Raw genomic sequence first — 17,915 nt, forward strand, 5'->3', positions numbered from 1 at the left:
GTGTGTACAGAGTGTGTAAGGGGTGTGTACAGGGTATGTAAGTAGTGTGTACGGGGTGTGTATCGGGTGTGTACGGGATGTGTACAAAGTATGTACAGGATGTGTACGGTGTGTGTACAGGGTGTGTACGGGGTGTGTACGGCATGTGTACGGAGAGTGTACGGAGTGTTTACGGAGTGTGTACGGGGTGTGTACGGAGTGTGTACGGGGTGTGTACAGAGTGTGTACAGGGTGTGTACAGGGTGTGTACGGGGTGTGTACGTGGTGTGCACGGGGTGTGTACGGGGTGTGTACGGGTTGTCTATGGAGCGTCTATGGAGCGTGTACGGAGCATGTACGGGGCATGTACGGGGCGGGTACGGAGCGTGTCTGGTGTGTGTACGGAGTGTTTACGGAGTGTGTACGGAGTGTATACGGGGTGTGTACGGAGTGTTTACAGAGTGTTTACGGGGTGTGTACAGATTGTATACGGGGTGTGTACGGGGTATATACGGGGTGTGTACGAAGTGAGTACGGGGTGCGTACGGAGTGTGTATGGAGTGTATACGGGGGTGTATGGGGTGTGTACAGAGTTTGTTCGGGATGTGTACTGAGTGTGTACGGAGTGTTTACGGGGTGTGTACAGAGTGTGTACGGGGTGTGTATGGAATGTGTACAGTGTGTGTACGAGGTGTGTACGGGGTGTGTACAGAGTGTGTGCTGGCTGTGTACAGAGTGTGTAAGGGGTGTGTACAGGGTATGTACGTAGTGTGTACGGGGTGTTTATCGGGTGTGTACGGGATATGTACAGAGTGTGTACAGGATGTGTACGGTGGGTGTACAGGGTGTGTACGGGGTGTGTACGGCATGTGTACGGGGCGTGTACGGGGTGTGTACAGAGGGCGTACGGAGTGTTTAAGGAGTGTGTACGGAGTGTGAATGGCATGTGTACGGCGTATGTACGTGATGTGTACGGCGTGTGTACGTGGTGTGTTGGGAGTGTGTACGGAGTGTGGACGGGTGTGTAGGGGATGTGTACGGGGTGTGTACCGCGTTTACGGGGTGTTTATTGATTGTGTACGGTGTGTGTACGGGGTGTGTATGGTGTGTGTATGGGGTGTGTACGGCGAATGTACAGAGTGTGAACGGCGTGTGTACGGGGTGAGTACGGAGTGTGTACGGGGTGTGTACGGGGTGTGTACGGAGTGTGTACTGGTTGTGTACGGGGTGTGTACGGTGTGTGTACGGCGTGTGTACGGCGTGTGTACAGCATGTGTACGGGGAGAGTACAGAGTGTGTCCAGCGTGTGTATGGGGTGATTCTGGAGTATGTACAGGGTGTGTACAGAGTGTGTACAGGATGTGTACAGAGTATATACGGGGTGTGTACTGAGTGTATATGGCGTGTGCATGGCGTGTGTACGGGGTGTGTTCGGCGTGTGTACAGATTGTGTACGGGGTGTGTACGGGGTGTGTACAGAGTGTGTACGGGGTGTGTACGGCATGTGTACAGGATGAGTACGGAGTGTGTACGGGGTGTGTACAGAGTGTGTACGGGATGTGTACAGGGTGTGTACGGAGTGTGTATGGGGTATGTACGCGGTGTGTACTGAGTGTGTACGGGGTGTGTATGGCATGTGTACAGGGTGTGTACATGGTGTGTACGGAGTGTGTATGGGGTGTGTACGGGGTGTGTATGGGGTGTGTACGGAGTGTATACGGGGTGTGTACGGCGTGTGTATGGGGTGTGTACGGCGTATGTACGGAGTGTGAACGGCGTGTGTACGGGGTGAGTACGGAGTGTGTACGGGGTGTGTACGGGGTATATACGGGGTGTGTACGAAGTGAGTACGGGGTGCGTACGGGGTGAGTACGGAGTGTGTACGGGGTGTGTACGGGGTGTGTACGGAGTGTGTATGGGTTGTGTATGGGGTGTGTACGGCGTGTGTAGGGCGTAAGTATGGCGTGTGTAGGGGGTGTGTACAGCATGTGTACAGGGTGAGTACAGAGTGTGTCCAGCGTGTGTATGGGGTGATTATGGAGTATGTACAGGGTGTGTACTGAGTGTGTACAGGATGTGTACTGAGTGTGTACAGAGTGTGTACAGGATGTGTACAGAGTATATACGGGGTGACTACTGAGTGTGTATGGGGTGTGTACGGGGTGTGTACTGAGTGTGTATGGGGTGTGTACGTGGTGTGTACGGGGTGTGTACAGAGTGTGCATGGGGTGTGCACGGGGTGTGTACAGATTGTGTACGAGGTGTGTACGGGGTGTGTACAGAGTGTGTACGGGGTGTTTACGGCATGTGTGCAGGGTGAGTACGGAGTGTGTACGGGTGTGTACAGAGTGTGTACGGGATGTGTACAGGGTGTGTACGGAGTGTGTATGGGGTGTTTACGGGGTGTGTACTGAGTGTGTATGGGGTGTGTACGTGGTGTGTACGGGGTGTGTACAGAGTGTGCATGGGGTGTGCACGGGGTGTGTACAGAGTGTGGACGGGGTGTGTACGTGGTGTGTTCGGAGTGTGTATGGGGTGTGTACGTGGTGTGTTGGGAGTGTGTATGGAGTGTGTACTGACTGTGTACAGCTTGTGCATGGTGTGTGTACGGGGTGTGTACGGCGTGTGCACGGAGTGTGTACGGCGTGTGTATGGGGTGTGTACGGGGAGTGTACAGAGTGTGTACGGGGTGTGTATGGGGTGTGTACGGAAAGTGTACGGGGTGTGTGCAGGTTGTGTACTGAGTGTGTACGGGGTGTGTACAGCGTGTGTACAGTGTGTGGACGGGGTGTGTATGGCAAGTGTACGGGATGTGCACGGGGTGTGTACGTTGTGTGTACGGGATGTGTACGGAGTGAGTACGGGGTATGTACGGAGTGTGTACGGAGTGTGTACGGGGTGTGTACGGAGTATGTACAGGGTGTGTACAGGGTGTGAACAGGGTGTGCACGGGGTGTGTACGTGGTGTGCACGGGGTGTGTACGGGGTGTGTACGGGTTGTGTATGCAGCGTGTATGGAGCGTGTACGGAGCATGTACGGGGCGTGTACGGGGCGTGTACGGGGCATGTCTGGTGTGTGTACGGAGTGTTTATGGAGTGTGTACGGAGTGTATACGGGGTGTGTACGGGGTGTGTACGGGGTGTGTACGGAGTATGTATAGGGTGTGTACTGAGTGCGTACGACTTGTGTACAGAGTATGTACGGGGTGTGTACTGAGTGTGTACTTGGTGTGTACGGGGTATGTACAGGGTGTGTACGGAGTGTGTACGGGGTGTGCACAGAGCGTGTACGGGGTATCTACAGAGTGTGTACGGGCTGTGTACTGAGTGTGTACGGGGTGTGTACGGCATGTGTACAGGGTGTGTACGGGGTGTGTACGGCGTGTGTACGGGGTGAGTACGGAGTGTGTACAGGATGTGTACTGAGTGTGTACGGGGTGTGTACGACATGTGTACAGAGTATGTACGGGGTGTGTACTGAGTGTGTACGGCGTGTGCATGGTGTGTGTACGGGGTGTGTACGGCGTGTGTACAGGGTGTGTACGGCGTGTGTACGGGGTGTGTATGGGGTGTGTACGGAAAGTGTACGGGGTGTTTGCAGGTTGTGTACTGAGTGTGTACGGGGTGTGTACGGGGTGTGTACGTGGTGTGTACGGAGTGTGTACGGGGTGTGTACGGGTTGTGTATGGAGCGTGTACGGAGCGTGTACGGGGCGTGTACGGGGCGTGTCTGGTGTGTGTACGGAGTGTTTACGGAGTGTGTCCGGAGTGTATACGGGGTGTGTACGGGGTATGTACAGAGTGTTTACAGAGTGTGTACGGGGTGTGTACATATTGTATACGGGGTGTGTACGGGGTATATACGGGGTGTGTACGAAGTGAGTACGGGGTGCGTACGGAGTGTGTACGGAGTGTATACTGGGTGTGTACGGAGTCTGTATGGAGTTTGTTCGGGATGTGTACTGAGCATGTACGGAGTGTTTACGGGGTGTGTACAGAGTGTGTACGGGGTGTGTATGGAATGTGTACGGGTTGTGTACAGTGTGTGTACCAGGTGTGTACAGGGTGTGTACAGAGTGTGTGCTGGGTGTGTACAGAGTGTGTAAGGGGTGTGTACAGGGTATGTAAGTAGTGTGTACGGGGTGTGTATCGGGTGTGTACGGGATGTGTACAAAGTATGTACAGGATGTGTACGGTGTGTGTACAGGGTGTGTACGGGGTGTGTACAGCATGTGTACGGAGAGTGTACGGAGTGTTTACGGAGTGTGTACGGGGTGTGTACGGAGTGTGTACGGGGTGTGTACAGGGTGTGTACAGGGTGTGTACGTGGTGTGCACGGGGTGTGTACGGGGTGTGTACGGGTTGTCTATGGAGCGTCTATGGAGCGTGTACGGGGCATGTACGGGGCATGTACGGGGCGGGTACGGAGCGTGTCTGGTGTGTGTACGGAGTGTTTACGGAGTGTGTACGGAGTGTATACGGGGTGTGTACGGAGTGTTTACAGAGTGTTTACGGGGTGTGTACAGATTGTATACGGGGTGTGTACGGGGTATATACGGGGTGTGTACGAAGTGAGTACGGGGTGCGTACGGAGTGTGTATGGAGTGTATACGGGGGTGTATGGGGTGTGTACAGAGTTTGTTCGGGATGTGTACTGAGTGTGTACGGAGTGTTTACGGGGTGTGTACAGAGTGTGTACGGGGTGTGTATGGAATGTGTACAGTGTGTGTACGAGGTGTGTACGGGGTGTGTACAGAGTGTGTGCTGGCTGTGTACAGAGTGTGTAAGGGGTGTGTACAGGGTATGTACGTAGTGTGTACGGGGTGTTTATCGGGTGTGTACGGGGTATGTACAGAGTGTGTACAGGATGTGTACGGTGGGTGTACAGGGTGTGTACGGGGTGTGTACGGCATGTGTACGGGGCGTGTACGGGGTGTGTACAGAGGGCGTACGGAGTGTTTAAGGAGTGTGTACGGAGTGTGAATGGCATGTGTACGGCGTATGTACGTGATGTGTACGGCGTGTGTACGTGGTGTGTTGGGAGTGTGTACGGAGTGTGGACGGGTGTGTAGGGGATGTGTACGGGGTGTGTACCGCGTTTACGGGGTGTTTATTGATTGTGTACGGTGTGTGTACGGGGTGTGTATGGTGTGTGTATGGGGTGTGTACGGCGAATGTACAGAGTGTGAACGGCGTGTGTACGGGGTGAGTACGGAGTGTGTACGGGGTGTGTACGGGGTGTGTACGGAGTGTGTACTGGTTGTGTACGGGGTGTGTACGGTGTGTGTACGGCGTGTGTACGGCGTGTGTACAGCATGTGTACGGGGAGAGTACAGAGTGTGTCCAGCGTGTGTATGGGGTGATTCTGGAGTATGTACAGGGTGTGTACAGAGTGTGTACAGGATGTGTACAGAGTATATACGGGGTGTGTACTGAGTGTATATGGCGTGTGCATGGCGTGTGTACGGGGTGTGTTCGGCGTGTGTACAGATTGTGTATGGGGTGTGTACGGGGTGTGTACAGAGTGTGTACGGGGTGTGTACGGCATGTGTACAGGATGAGTACGGAGTGTGTACGGGGTGTGTACAGAGTGTGTACGGGATGTGTACAGGGTGTGTACGGAGTGTGTATGGGGTATGTACGCGGTGTGTACTGAGTGTGTACGGGGTGTGTATGGCATGTGTACAGGGTGTGTACATGGTGTGTACGGAGTGTGTATGGGGTGTGTACGGGGTGTGTATGGGGTGTGTACGGAGTGTATACGGGGTGTGTACGGCGTGTGTATGGGGTGTGTACGGCGTATGTACGGAGTGTGAACGGCGTGTGTACGGGGTGAGTACGGAGTGTGTACGGGGTGTGTACGGGGTGTGTATGGAGTATGTATAGGGTGTGTACTGAGTGCGTACGGGGTGTGTACGACTTGTGTACAGAGTATGTACGGGGTGTGTACTGAGTGTGTACTTGGTGTGTACGGGGTATGTACAGGGTGTGTACGGAGTGTGTACGGGGTGTGCACAGAGCGTGTACGGGGTATCTACAGAGTGTGTACGGGCTGTGTACTGAGTGTGTACGGGGTGTGTACGGCATGTGTACAGGGTTTGTACGGACTGTGTACAGAGTGTGTTCGGGTTGTGTACGGGGTGTGTACGGCGTGTGTGCAGAGTGTGTACGGCGTGTGTACGGGGTGGTACGGAGCGTGAACGGTGTGTGTATGGGGTGTGTATGGGGTGTGTATGGGGTGTGTTAGGGATGTGTACTGAGTGTGCACAGGGTGTGTACGGGTTGTGTACGGCGTGTGTGTGGCGTGTGTACGGCGTGTGTAAGGCATGTGAACGGCGTGTGTACGGGGTGTGTACAGCGTGTGTACGGGGTGAGTACGGAGTGTGTACAGCGTGTGTACAGGGTGATTACGGAGTATGTACAGGGTGTGTACCGAGTGTGTACAGGATGTGTACTGAGTGTGTACGGGGTGTGTACGACATGTGTACAGAGTATGTACGGGGTGTGTACTGAGTGTGTACGGCGTGTGCATGGTGTGTGTACGGGGTGTGTACGGCGTGTGTACGGGTTGTGTACGGCGTGTGTACGGGGTGTGTATGGGGTGTGTACGGAAAGTGTACAGGGTGTGTGCAGGTTGTGTACTGAGTGTGTACGGGGTGTGTACGGGGTGTGTACGTGGTGTGTACGGAGTGTGTACGGGGTGTGTACGGGTTGTGTACGGAGCGTGTACGGAACGTGTACGGGGCGTGTACGGGGCGTGTCTGGTGTGTGTACGGAGTGTTTACGGAGTGTGTCCGGAGTGTATACGGGGTGTGTACGGGGTATGTACAGAGTGTTTACAGAGTGTGTACGGGGTGTGTACAGAGTATATACGGGGTGTGTACTGAGTGTATATGGCGTGTGCATGGCGTGTGTACGGGGTGTGTTCGGCGTGTGTACAGATTGTGTACGGGGTGTGTACGGGGTGTGTACAGAGTGTGTACGGGGTGTGTACGGCATGTGTACAGGATGAGTACGGAGTGTGTACGGGGTGTGTACAGAGTGTGTACGGGATGTGTACAGGGTGTGTACGGAGTGTGTATGGGGTATGTACGCGGTGTGTACTGAGTGTGTACGGGGTGTGTATGGCATGTGTACAGGGTGTGTACATGGTGTGTACGGAGTGTGTATGGGGTGTGTACGGGGTGTGTATGGGGTGTGTACGGAGTGTATACGGGGTGTGTACGGCGTGTGTATGGGGTGTGTACGGCGTATGTACGGAGTGTGAACGGCGTGTGTACGGGGTGAGTACGGAGTGTGTACGGGGTGTGTACGGGGTGTGTATGGAGTATGTATAGGGTGTGTACTGAGTGCGTACGGGGTGTGTACGACTTGTGTACAGAGTATGTACGGGGTGTGTACTGAGTGTGTACTTGGTGTGTACGGGGTATGTACAGGGTGTGTACGGAGTGTGTACGGGGTGTGCACAGAGCGTGTACGGGGTATCTACAGAGTGTGTACGGGCTGTGTACTGAGTGTGTACGGGGTGTGTACGGCATGTGTACAGGGTTTGTACGGACTGTGTACAGAGTGTGTTCGGGTTGTGTACGGGGTGTGTACGGCGTGTGTGCGGAGTGTGTACGGCGTGTGTACGGGGTGGTACGGAGCGTGAACGGTGTGTGTATGGGGTGTGTATGGGGTGTGTATGGGGTGTGTTAGGGATGTGTACTGAGTGTGCACAGGGTGTGTACGGGTTGTGTACGGCGTGTGTGTGGCGTGTGTACGGCGTGTGTAAGGCATGTGAACGGCGTGTGTACGGGGTGTGTACAGCGTGTGTACGGGGTGAGTACGGAGTGTGTACAGCGTGTGTACAGGGTGATTACGGAGTATGTACAGGGTGTGTACCGAGTGTGTACAGGATGTGTACTGAGTGTGTACGGGGTGTGTACGACATGTGTACAGAGTATGTACGGGGTGTGTACTGAGTGTGTACGGCGTGTGCATGGTGTGTGTACGGGGTGTGTACGGCGTGTGTACAGGGTGTGTACGGCGTGTGTACGGGGTGTGTATGGGGTGTGTACGGAAAGTGTACGGGGTGTTTGCAGGTTGTGTACTGAGTGTGTACGGGGTGTGTACGGGGTGTGTACGTGGTGTGTACGGAGTGTGTACGGGGTGTGTACGGGTTGTGTATGGAGCGTGTACGGAGCGTGTACGGGGCGTGTACGGAGTGTTTACGGAGTGTGTCCGGAGTGTATACGGGGTGTGTACGGGGTATGTACAGAGTGTTTACAGAGTGTGTACGGGGTGTGTACATATTGTATACGGGGTGTGTACGGGGTATATACGGGGTGTGTACGAAGTGAGTACGGGGTGCGTACGGAGTGTGTACGGAGTGTATACTGGGTGTGTACGGAGTCTGTACGGAGTTTGTTCGGGATGTGTACTGAGCATGTACGGAGTGTTTACGGGGTGTGTACAGAGTGTGTACGGGGTGTGTATGGAATGTGTACGGGTTGTGTACAGTGTGTGTACCAGGTGTGTACAGGGTGTGTACAGAGTGTGTGCTGGGTGTGTACAGAGTGTGTAAGGGGTGTGTACAGGGTATGTAAGTAGTGTGTACGGGGTGTGTATCGGGTGTGTACGGGATGTGTACAAAGTATGTACAGGATGTGTACGGTGTGTGTACAGGGTGTGTACGGGGTGTGTACAGCATGTGTACGGAGAGTGTACGGAGTGTTTACGGAGTGTGTACGGGGTGTGTACGGAGTGTGTACGGGGTGTGTACAGGGTGTGTACAGGGTGTGTACGTGGTGTGCACGGGGTGTGTACGGGGTGTGTACGGGTTGTCTATGGAGCGTCTATGGAGCGTGTACGGGGCATGTACGGGGCATGTACGGGGCGGGTACGGAGCGTGTCTGGTGTGTGTACGGAGTGTTTACGGAGTGTGTACGGAGTGTATACGGGGTGTGTACGGAGTGTTTACAGAGTGTTTACGGGGTGTGTACAGATTGTATACGGGGTGTGTACGGGGTATATACGGGGTGTGTACGGAGTGTGTACGGGGTGTGTACGTGGTGTGTACGGAGTGTGTACGGGGTGTGTACGGGTTGTGTACGGAGCGTGTACGGAACGTGTACGGGGCGTGTACGGGGCGTGTCTGGTGTGTGTACGGAGTGTTTACGGAGTGTGTCCGGAGTGTATACGGGGTGTGTACGGGGTATGTACAGAGTGTTTACAGAGTGTGTACGGGGTGTGTACAGATTGTATACGGGGTGTGAACGGGGTATATACGGGGTGTGTACGAAGTATGTACGGAGTGTATACTGGGTGTGTACGGAGTGTGTACGGAGTTTGTTCGGGATGTGTACTGAGTAGGTACGGAGTGTTTACGGGGTGTGTACAGAGTGTGTACGGGGTGTGTATGGAATGTGTATGGGTTGTGTACAGTGTGTGTACCAGGTGTGTACAGGGTGTGTACAGAGTGTGTGCTGGGTGTGTACAGAGTGTGTAAGGGGTGTGTACAGGGTATGTACGTAGTGTGTACGGGGTGTGTATCGGGTGTGTACGGGATGTGTACAAAGTGTGTACAGGATGTGTACGGTGTGTGTACAGGGTGTGTACGGGGTGTGTACGGCATGTGTACGGAGAGTGTACGGAGTGTTTACGGAGTGTGGACGGAGTGTATATGGGGTGTGTACGGGGTGTGTACAGAGTGTTTACAGAGTGTTTACGGGGTGTGTACAGATTGTATACGGGGTGTGTACGGGGTATATACTGGGTGTGTATGAAGTGAGTACGGGGTGCGTACAGAGTGTGTACGGGGTGTGTATCGGGTGTGTACGGGATGTGTACAGAGTGTGTACAGGATGTGTACGGTGTGTGTACAGGATGTGTACGGTGTGTGTACAGGGTGTGTACGGGGTGTGTACGGCATGTGTACGGGGCGTGTACGGGGTGTGTACGGAGGGCGTACGGAGTGTTTACGGAGTGTGTACGGAGTGTATACCGAGAGTGTATGGCGTGTGTATGGAGTGTGTACGGTGTGTGTACGGAGTGTGAGTGGCATGTGTACGGCGTATGTACGTGATGTGCACGGCGTGTGTACGTGGTGTGTTGGGAGTGTGTACGGAGTGTGTATGGAGTGTGGACGGGGTGTGTAGGGGATGTGTACGGGATGTGTACCGCGTGTACGGGGTGTTTATTGATTGTGTACGGTGTGTGTACGGGGTGTGTATGGTGTGTGTATGGGGTGTGTACGCCGAATGTACAGAGTGTAAACGGCGTGTGTACTGGGTGTGTACGGCGTGTGTACGGCGTGTGTACGGGGTGAGTACGGAGAGTGTACGGGGTGTGTACGGGGTGTGTACGGAGTGTGTACGGGGTGTGTACGGCGTGTGTATGGGGTGTGTACGGCGTATGTACGGAGTGTGAACGGCGTGTGTATGGGGTGTGTACGGCGTGTGTACGGGGTGTGTACGGGGTGTGTACGGAGTGTGTACGGGTTGTGTACGGCGTGTGTATGGCGTGTGTACGGCATGTGTACGGCGTGTGAACGGCGTGTGTACGGGGTGTGTACAGTGTGTGTACAGGGTGAGTACGGAGTGTGTACTGCGTGTGTACGGGGTGATTACGGAGTATGTATAGGGTGTGTACTGAGTGTGTACGGGGTGTGTACGACATGTGTACAGAGTATGTACGGGGTGTGTACTGAGTGTGTACGGGGTGTGTACGGGGTGTGTATGGGGTGTGTACGGAGTGTGTATGGGGTGTGTACGGCATGTGTACGGAGTGTGTACGGCGTGTGTACGGGGTGTGTACAGCGTGTGTACGGGGTGAGTACGGAGTGTGTACAGCGTGTGTACAGGGTGATTACGGAGTATGTACAGGGTGTGTACCGAGTGTGTACAGGATGTGTACTGAGTGTGTACGGGGTGTGTACGACATGTGTACAGAGTATGTACGGGGTGTGTACTGAGTGTGTACGGCGTGTGCATGGTGTGTGTACGGGGTGTGTACGGCGTGTGTACGGGTTGTGTACGGCGTGTGTACGGGGTGTGTATGGGGTGTGTACGGAAAGTGTACAGGGTGTGTGCAGGTTGTGTACTGAGTGTGTACGGGGTGTGTACGGGGTGTGTACGTGGTGTGTACGGAGTGTGTACGGGGTGTGTACGGGTTGTGTACGGAGCGTGTACGGAACGTGTACGGGGCGTGTACGGGGCGTGTCTGGTGTGTGTACGGAGTGTTTACGGAGTGTGTCCGGAGTGTATACGGGGTGTGTACGGGGTATGTACAGAGTGTTTACAGAGTGTGTACGGGGTGTGTACAGAGTATATACGGGGTGTGTACTGAGTGTATATGGCGTGTGCATGGCGTGTGTACGGGGTGTGTTCGGCGTGTGTACAGATTGTGTACGGGGTGTGTACGGGGTGTGTACAGAGTGTGTACGGGGTGTGTACGGCATGTGTACAGGATGAGTACGGAGTGTGTACGGGGTGTGTACAGAGTGTGTACGGGATGTGTACAGGGTGTGTACGGAGTGTGTATGGGGTATGTACGCGGTGTGTACTGAGTGTGTACGGGGTGTGTATGGCATGTGTACAGGGTGTGTACATGGTGTGTACGGAGTGTGTATGGGGTGTGTACGGGGTGTGTATGGGGTGTGTACGGAGTGTATACGGGGTGTGTACGGCGTGTGTATGGGGTGTGTACGGCGTATGTACGGAGTGTGAACGGCGTGTGTACGGGGTGAGTACGGAGTGTGTACGGGGTGTGTACGGGGTGTGTATGGAGTATGTATAGGGTGTGTACTGAGTGCGTACGGGGTGTGTACGACTTGTGTACAGAGTATGTACGGGGTGTGTACTGAGTGTGTACTTGGTGTGTACGGGGTATGTACAGGGTGTGTACGGAGTGTGTACGGGGTGTGCACAGAGCGTGTACGGGGTATCTACAGAGTGTGTACGGGCTGTGTACTGAGTGTGTACGGGGTGTGTACGGCATGTGTACAGGGTTTGTACGGACTGTGTACAGAGTGTGTTCGGGTTGTGTACGGGGTGTGTACGGCGTGTGTGCGGAGTGTGTACGGCGTGTGTACGGGGTGGTACGGAGCGTGAACGGTGTGTGTATGGGGTGTGTATGGGGTGTGTATGGGGTGTGTTAGGGATGTGTACTGAGTGTGCACAGGGTGTGTACGGGTTGTGTACGGCGTGTGTGTGGCGTGTGTACGGCGTGTGTAAGGCATGTGAACGGCGTGTGTACGGGGTGTGTACAGCGTGTGTACGGGGTGAGTACGGAGTGTGTACAGCGTGTGTACAGGGTGATTACGGAGTATGTACAGGGTGTGTACCGAGTGTGTACAGGATGTGTACTGAGTGTGTACGGGGTGTGTACGACATGTGTACAGAGTATGTACGGGGTGTGTACTGAGTGTGTACGGCGTGTGCATGGTGTGTGTACGGGGTGTGTACGGCGTGTGTACAGGGTGTGTACGGCGTGTGTACGGGGTGTGTATGGGGTGTGTACGGAAAGTGTACGGGGTGTTTGCAGGTTGTGTACTGAGTGTGTACGGGGTGTGTACGGGGTGTGTACGTGGTGTGTACGGAGTGTGTACGGGGTGTGTACGGGTTGTGTATGGAGCGTGTACGGAGCGTGTACGGGGCGTGTACGGAGTGTTTACGGAGTGTGTCCGGAGTGTATACGGGGTGTGTACGGGGTATGTACAGAGTGTTTACAGAGTGTGTACGGGGTGTGTACATATTGTATACGGGGTGTGTACGGGGTATATACGGGGTGTGTACGAAGTGAGTACGGGGTGCGTACGGAGTGTGTACGGAGTGTATACTGGGTGTGTACGGAGTCTGTACGGAGTTTGTTCGGGATGTGTACTGAGCATGTACGGAGTGTTTACGGGGTGTGTACAGAGTGTGTACGGGGTGTGTATGGAATGTGTACGGGTTGTGTACAGTGTGTGTACCAGGTGTGTACAGGGTGTGTACAGAGTGTGTGCTGGGTGTGTACAGAGTGTGTAAGGGGTGTGTACAGGGTATGTAAGTAGTGTGTACGGGGTGTGTATCGGGTGTGTACGGGATGTGTACAAAGTATGTACAGGATGTGTACGGTGTGTGTACAGGGTGTGTACGGGGTGTGTACAGCATGTGTACGGAGAGTGTACGGAGTGTTTACGGAGTGTGTACGGGGTGTGTACGGAGTGTGTACGGGGTGTGTACAGGGTGTGTACAGGGTGTGTACGTGGTGTGCACGGGGTGTGTACGGGGTGTGTACGGGTTGTCTATGGAGCGTCTATGGAGCGTGTACGGGGCATGTACGGGGCATGTACGGGGCGGGTACGGAGCGTGTCTGGTGTGTGTACGGAGTGTTTACGGAGTGTGTACGGAGTGTATACGGGGTGTGTACGGAGTGTTTACAGAGTGTTTACGGGGTGTGTACAGATTGTATACGGGGTGTGTACGGGGTATATACGGGGTGTGTACGGAGTGTGTACGGGGTGTGTACGTGGTGTGTACGGAGTGTGTACGGGGTGTGTACGGGTTGTGTACGGAGCGTGTACGGAACGTGTACGGGGCGTGTACGGGGCGTGTCTGGTGTGTGTACGGAGTGTTTACGGAGTGTGTCCGGAGTGTATACGGGGTGTGTACGGGGTATGTACAGAGTGTTTACAGAGTGTGTACGGGGTGTGTACAGATTGTATACGGGGTGTGAACGGGGTATATACGGGGTGTGTACGAAGTATGTACGGAGTGTATACTGGGTGTGTACGGAGTGTGTACGGAGTTTGTTCGGGATGTGTACTGAGTAGGTACGGAGTGTTTACGGGGTGTGTACAGAGTGTGTACGGGGTGTGTATGGAATGTGTATGGGTTGTGTACAGTGTGTGTACCAGGTGTGTACAGGGTGTGTACAGAGTGTGTGCTGGGTGTGTACAGAGTGTGTAAGGGGTGTGTACAGGGTATGTACGTAGTGTGTACGGGGTGTGTATCGGGTGTGTACGGGATGTGTACAAAGTGTGTACAGGATGTGTACGGTGTGTGTACAGGGTGTGTACGGGGTGTGTACGGCATGTGTACGGAGAGTGTACGGAGTGTTTACGGAGTGTGGACGGAGTGTATATGGGGTGTGTACGGGGTGTGTACAGAGTGTTTACAGAGTGTTTACGGGGTGTGTACAGATTGTATACGGGGTGTGTACGGGGTATATACTGGGTGTGTATGAAGTGAGTACGGGGTGCGTACAGAGTGTGTACGGGGTGTGTATCGGGTGTGTACGGGATGTGTACAGAGTGTGTACAGGATGTGTACGGTGTGTGTACAGGATGTGTACGGTGTGTGTACAGGGTGTGTACGGGGTGTGTACGGCATGTGTACGGGGCGTGTACGGGGTGTGTACGGAGGGCGTACGGAGTGTTTACGGAGTGTGTACGGAGTGTATACCGAGAGTGTATGGCGTGTGTATGGAGTGTGTACGGTGTGTGTACGGAGTGTGAGTGGCATGTGTACGGCGTATGTACGTGATGTGCACGGCGTGTGTACGTGGTGTGTTGGGAGTGTGTACGGAGTGTGTATGGAGTGTGGACGGGGTGTGTAGGGGATGTGTACGGGATGTGTACCGCGTGTACGGGGTGTTTATTGATTGTGTACGGTGTGTGTACGGGGTGTGTATGGTGTGTGTATGGGGTGTGTACGCCGAATGTACAGAGTGTAAACGGCGTGTGTACTGGGTGTGTACGGCGTGTGTACGGCGTGTGTACGGGGTGAGTACGGAGAGTGTACGGGGTGTGTACGGGGTGTGTACGGAGTGTGTACGGGGTGTGTACGGCGTGTGTATGGGGTGTGTACGGCGTATGTACGGAGTGTGAACGGCGTGTGTATGGGGTGTGTACGGCGTGTGTACGGGGTGTGTACGGGGTGTGTACGGAGTGTGTACGGGTTGTGTACGGCGTGTGTATGGCGTGTGTACGGCATGTGTACGGCGTGTGAACGGCGTGTGTACGGGGTGTGTACAGTGTGTGTACAGGGTGAGTACGGAGTGTGTACTGCGTGTGTACGGGGTGATTACGGAGTATGTATAGGGTGTGTACTGAGTGTGTACGGGGTGTGTACGACATGTGTACAGAGTATGTACGGGGTGTGTACTGAGTGTGTACGGGGTGTGTACGGGGTGTGTATGGGGTGTGTACGGAGTGTGTATGGGGTGTGTACGGCATGTGTACGGAGTGTGTACGGCGTGTGTACGGGGTGTGTACGGGGTGTGCACAGAGCGTGTACGGGGTATCTACAGAGTGTGTACGGGGTGTGTACGGCGTGTGTACGGAGTGTGTACGGCGTGTGTACGGCGTGTGAACGGCGTGTGTACGGGGTGTGTACAGTGTGTGTACAGGGTGAGTACGGAGTGTGTACAGCGTGTGTACGGGGTGATTACGGAGTATGTATAGGGTGTGTACTGAGTGTGTACGGGGTGTGTACGACATGTGTACAGAGTATGTACGGGGTGTGTACTGAGTGTGTACGGGGTGTGTACGGGGTGTGTATGGGGTGTGTACGGAGTGTGTACGGGGTGTGTACGGCGTGTGTACGGAGTGTGTACGGCATGTGTACGGGGTGTGTACGGGGTGTGCACAGAGCGTGTACGGGGTATCTACAGAGTGTGTACGGGGTGTGTACGGAGTGTGTACGGGTTGTGTACGGGTTGTGTATGGCGTGTGTATGGCATGTGTACGGCGTGTGTACGGCGTGTGAACGGCGTGTGTACGGGGTGTGTACAGCGTGTGTACGGGGTGAGTACGGAGTGTGTACAACGTGTGTACGGGGTGATTAGGGAATATGTACGGGGTGTGTACTGAGTGTGTACGGGGTGTGTACGCGGTATGTACTGGGTGTGTACGGAGTGTGTACGGGGTGTGTACGGCGTGTGCACGGAGTGTGTACGGCGTGTGTACGGGGTGTGTACGGGGTGTGCACAGAGCGTGTACGGGGTATCTACAGAGTGTGTACTGAGTGTGTACGGGGTGTGTGCGGCGTGTGTACAGGGTTTGTACGGACTGTGTACGGAGTGTGTACGGAGTGTGTACGGGGCGTGTACATAGTGTGTACAGAGTGTGTTCGGGTTGTGTACGGGGTGTGTACGGAGTTTGTTCGGGATGTGTACTGAGTGTGTACGGAGTGTTTACGGGGTGTGTACGAGGTGTGTACGGGGTGTGTATGGAATGTGTGTGGGTTGTGTACAGTGTGTGTACGAGGTGTGTACGGGGTGTGTACAGAGTGTGTGCTGGGTGAGTACAGAGTGTGTAAGGGGTGTGTACAAGGTATGTACGTAGTGTGTACGGGGTGTGTATCGGGTGTGTACGGGATGTGTACAGAGTGTGTACAGGATGTGTACAGGGTGTGTACGGGGTGTGTACGGCATGTGTACGGGGCGTGTACGGGGTGTGTACGGAGGGCGTACGGAGTGTTTACGGAGTGTGTACGGAGTGTATACCGAGAGTGTATGGCGTGTGTATGGAGTGTGTACGGTGTGTGTACGGAGTGTGAGTGGCATGTGTACGGCGTATGTACGTGATGTGTACGGCGTGTGTACGTGGTGTGTTGGGAGTGTGTACGGAGTGTGTACGGAGTGTGGACGGGGTGTATAGGGGATGTGTACGGGATGTGTACCGCGTGTACGGGGTGTTTATTGATTGTGTACGGTGTGTGTACGGGGTGTGTATGGTGTGTGTATGGGGTGTGTACGCCGAATGTACAGAGTGTAAACGGCGTGTGTACTGGGTGTGTACGGCGTGTGTACGGCGTGTGTACGGGGTGAGTACGGAGAGTGTACGGGGTGTGTACGGGGTGTGTACGGAGTGTGTACGGGGTGTGTACGGCGTGTGTATGGGGTGTGTATGGCGTATGTACGGAGTGTGAACGGCGTGTGTACGGGGTGTGTACGGGGTGTGTACGGAGTGTGTACGGGTTGTGTACGGCGTGTGTATGGCGTGTGTACGGCGTGTGTACGGCGTGTGCACGGCGTGTGTACGGGGTATGTACAGTGTGTGTACGGGGTGAGTACGGAGTGTGTACAGCATGTGTACGGGGTGATTACGGAGTATGTATAGGGTGTGTACTGAGTGTGTACGGGGTGTGTACGACATGTGTACAGAGTATGTACGGGGTGTGTACTGAGTGTGTACGGGGTGTGTACGGGGTGTGTACGGAGTGTGTACGGCTTGTGTATGGAGTGTGTACGGCGTGTGTACGTGGTGTGTTGGGAGTGTGTACGGAGTGTGTACGGAGTGTGGACGGGGTGTATAGGGGATGTGTACGGGATGTGTACCGCGTGTACGGGGTGTTTATTGATTGTGTACGGTGTGTGTACGGGGTGTGTATGGTGTGTGTATGGGGTGTGTACGCCGAATGTACAGAGTGTAAACGGCGTGTGTACTGGGTGTGTACGGCGTGTGTACGGCGTGTGTACGGGGTGAGTACGGAGAGTGTACGGGGTGTGTACGGGGTGTGTACGGAGTGTGTACGGGGTGTGTACGGCGTGTGTATGGGGTGTGTACGGCGTATGTACGGAGTGTGAACGGCGTGTGTACGGGGTGTGTACGGGGTGTGTACGGAGTGTGTACGGGTTGTGTACGGCGTGTGTATGGCGTGTGTACGGCGTGTGTACGGCGTGTGAACGGCGTGTGTACGGGGTGTGTACAGTGTGTGTACGGGGTGAGTACGGAGTGTGTACAGCGTGTGTACGGGGTGATTACGGAGTATGTATAGGGTGTGTACTGAGTGTGTACGGGGTGTGTACGACATGTGTACAGAGTATGTACGGGGTGTGTACTGAGTGTGTACGGGGTGTGTACGGGGTGTGTACGGGGTGGGCACAGAGCGTGTACGGGGTATCTACAGAGTGTGTACGGGGTGTGTACGGAGTGTGTACGGGTTGTGTACGGGTTGTGTACGGCGTGTG

This window comes from Pristiophorus japonicus, chromosome 15, assembly GCF_044704955.1.
Source record: "Pristiophorus japonicus isolate sPriJap1 chromosome 15, sPriJap1.hap1, whole genome shotgun sequence".
NCBI classification, from domain to species: domain Eukaryota; kingdom Metazoa; phylum Chordata; class Chondrichthyes; family Pristiophoridae; genus Pristiophorus; species Pristiophorus japonicus.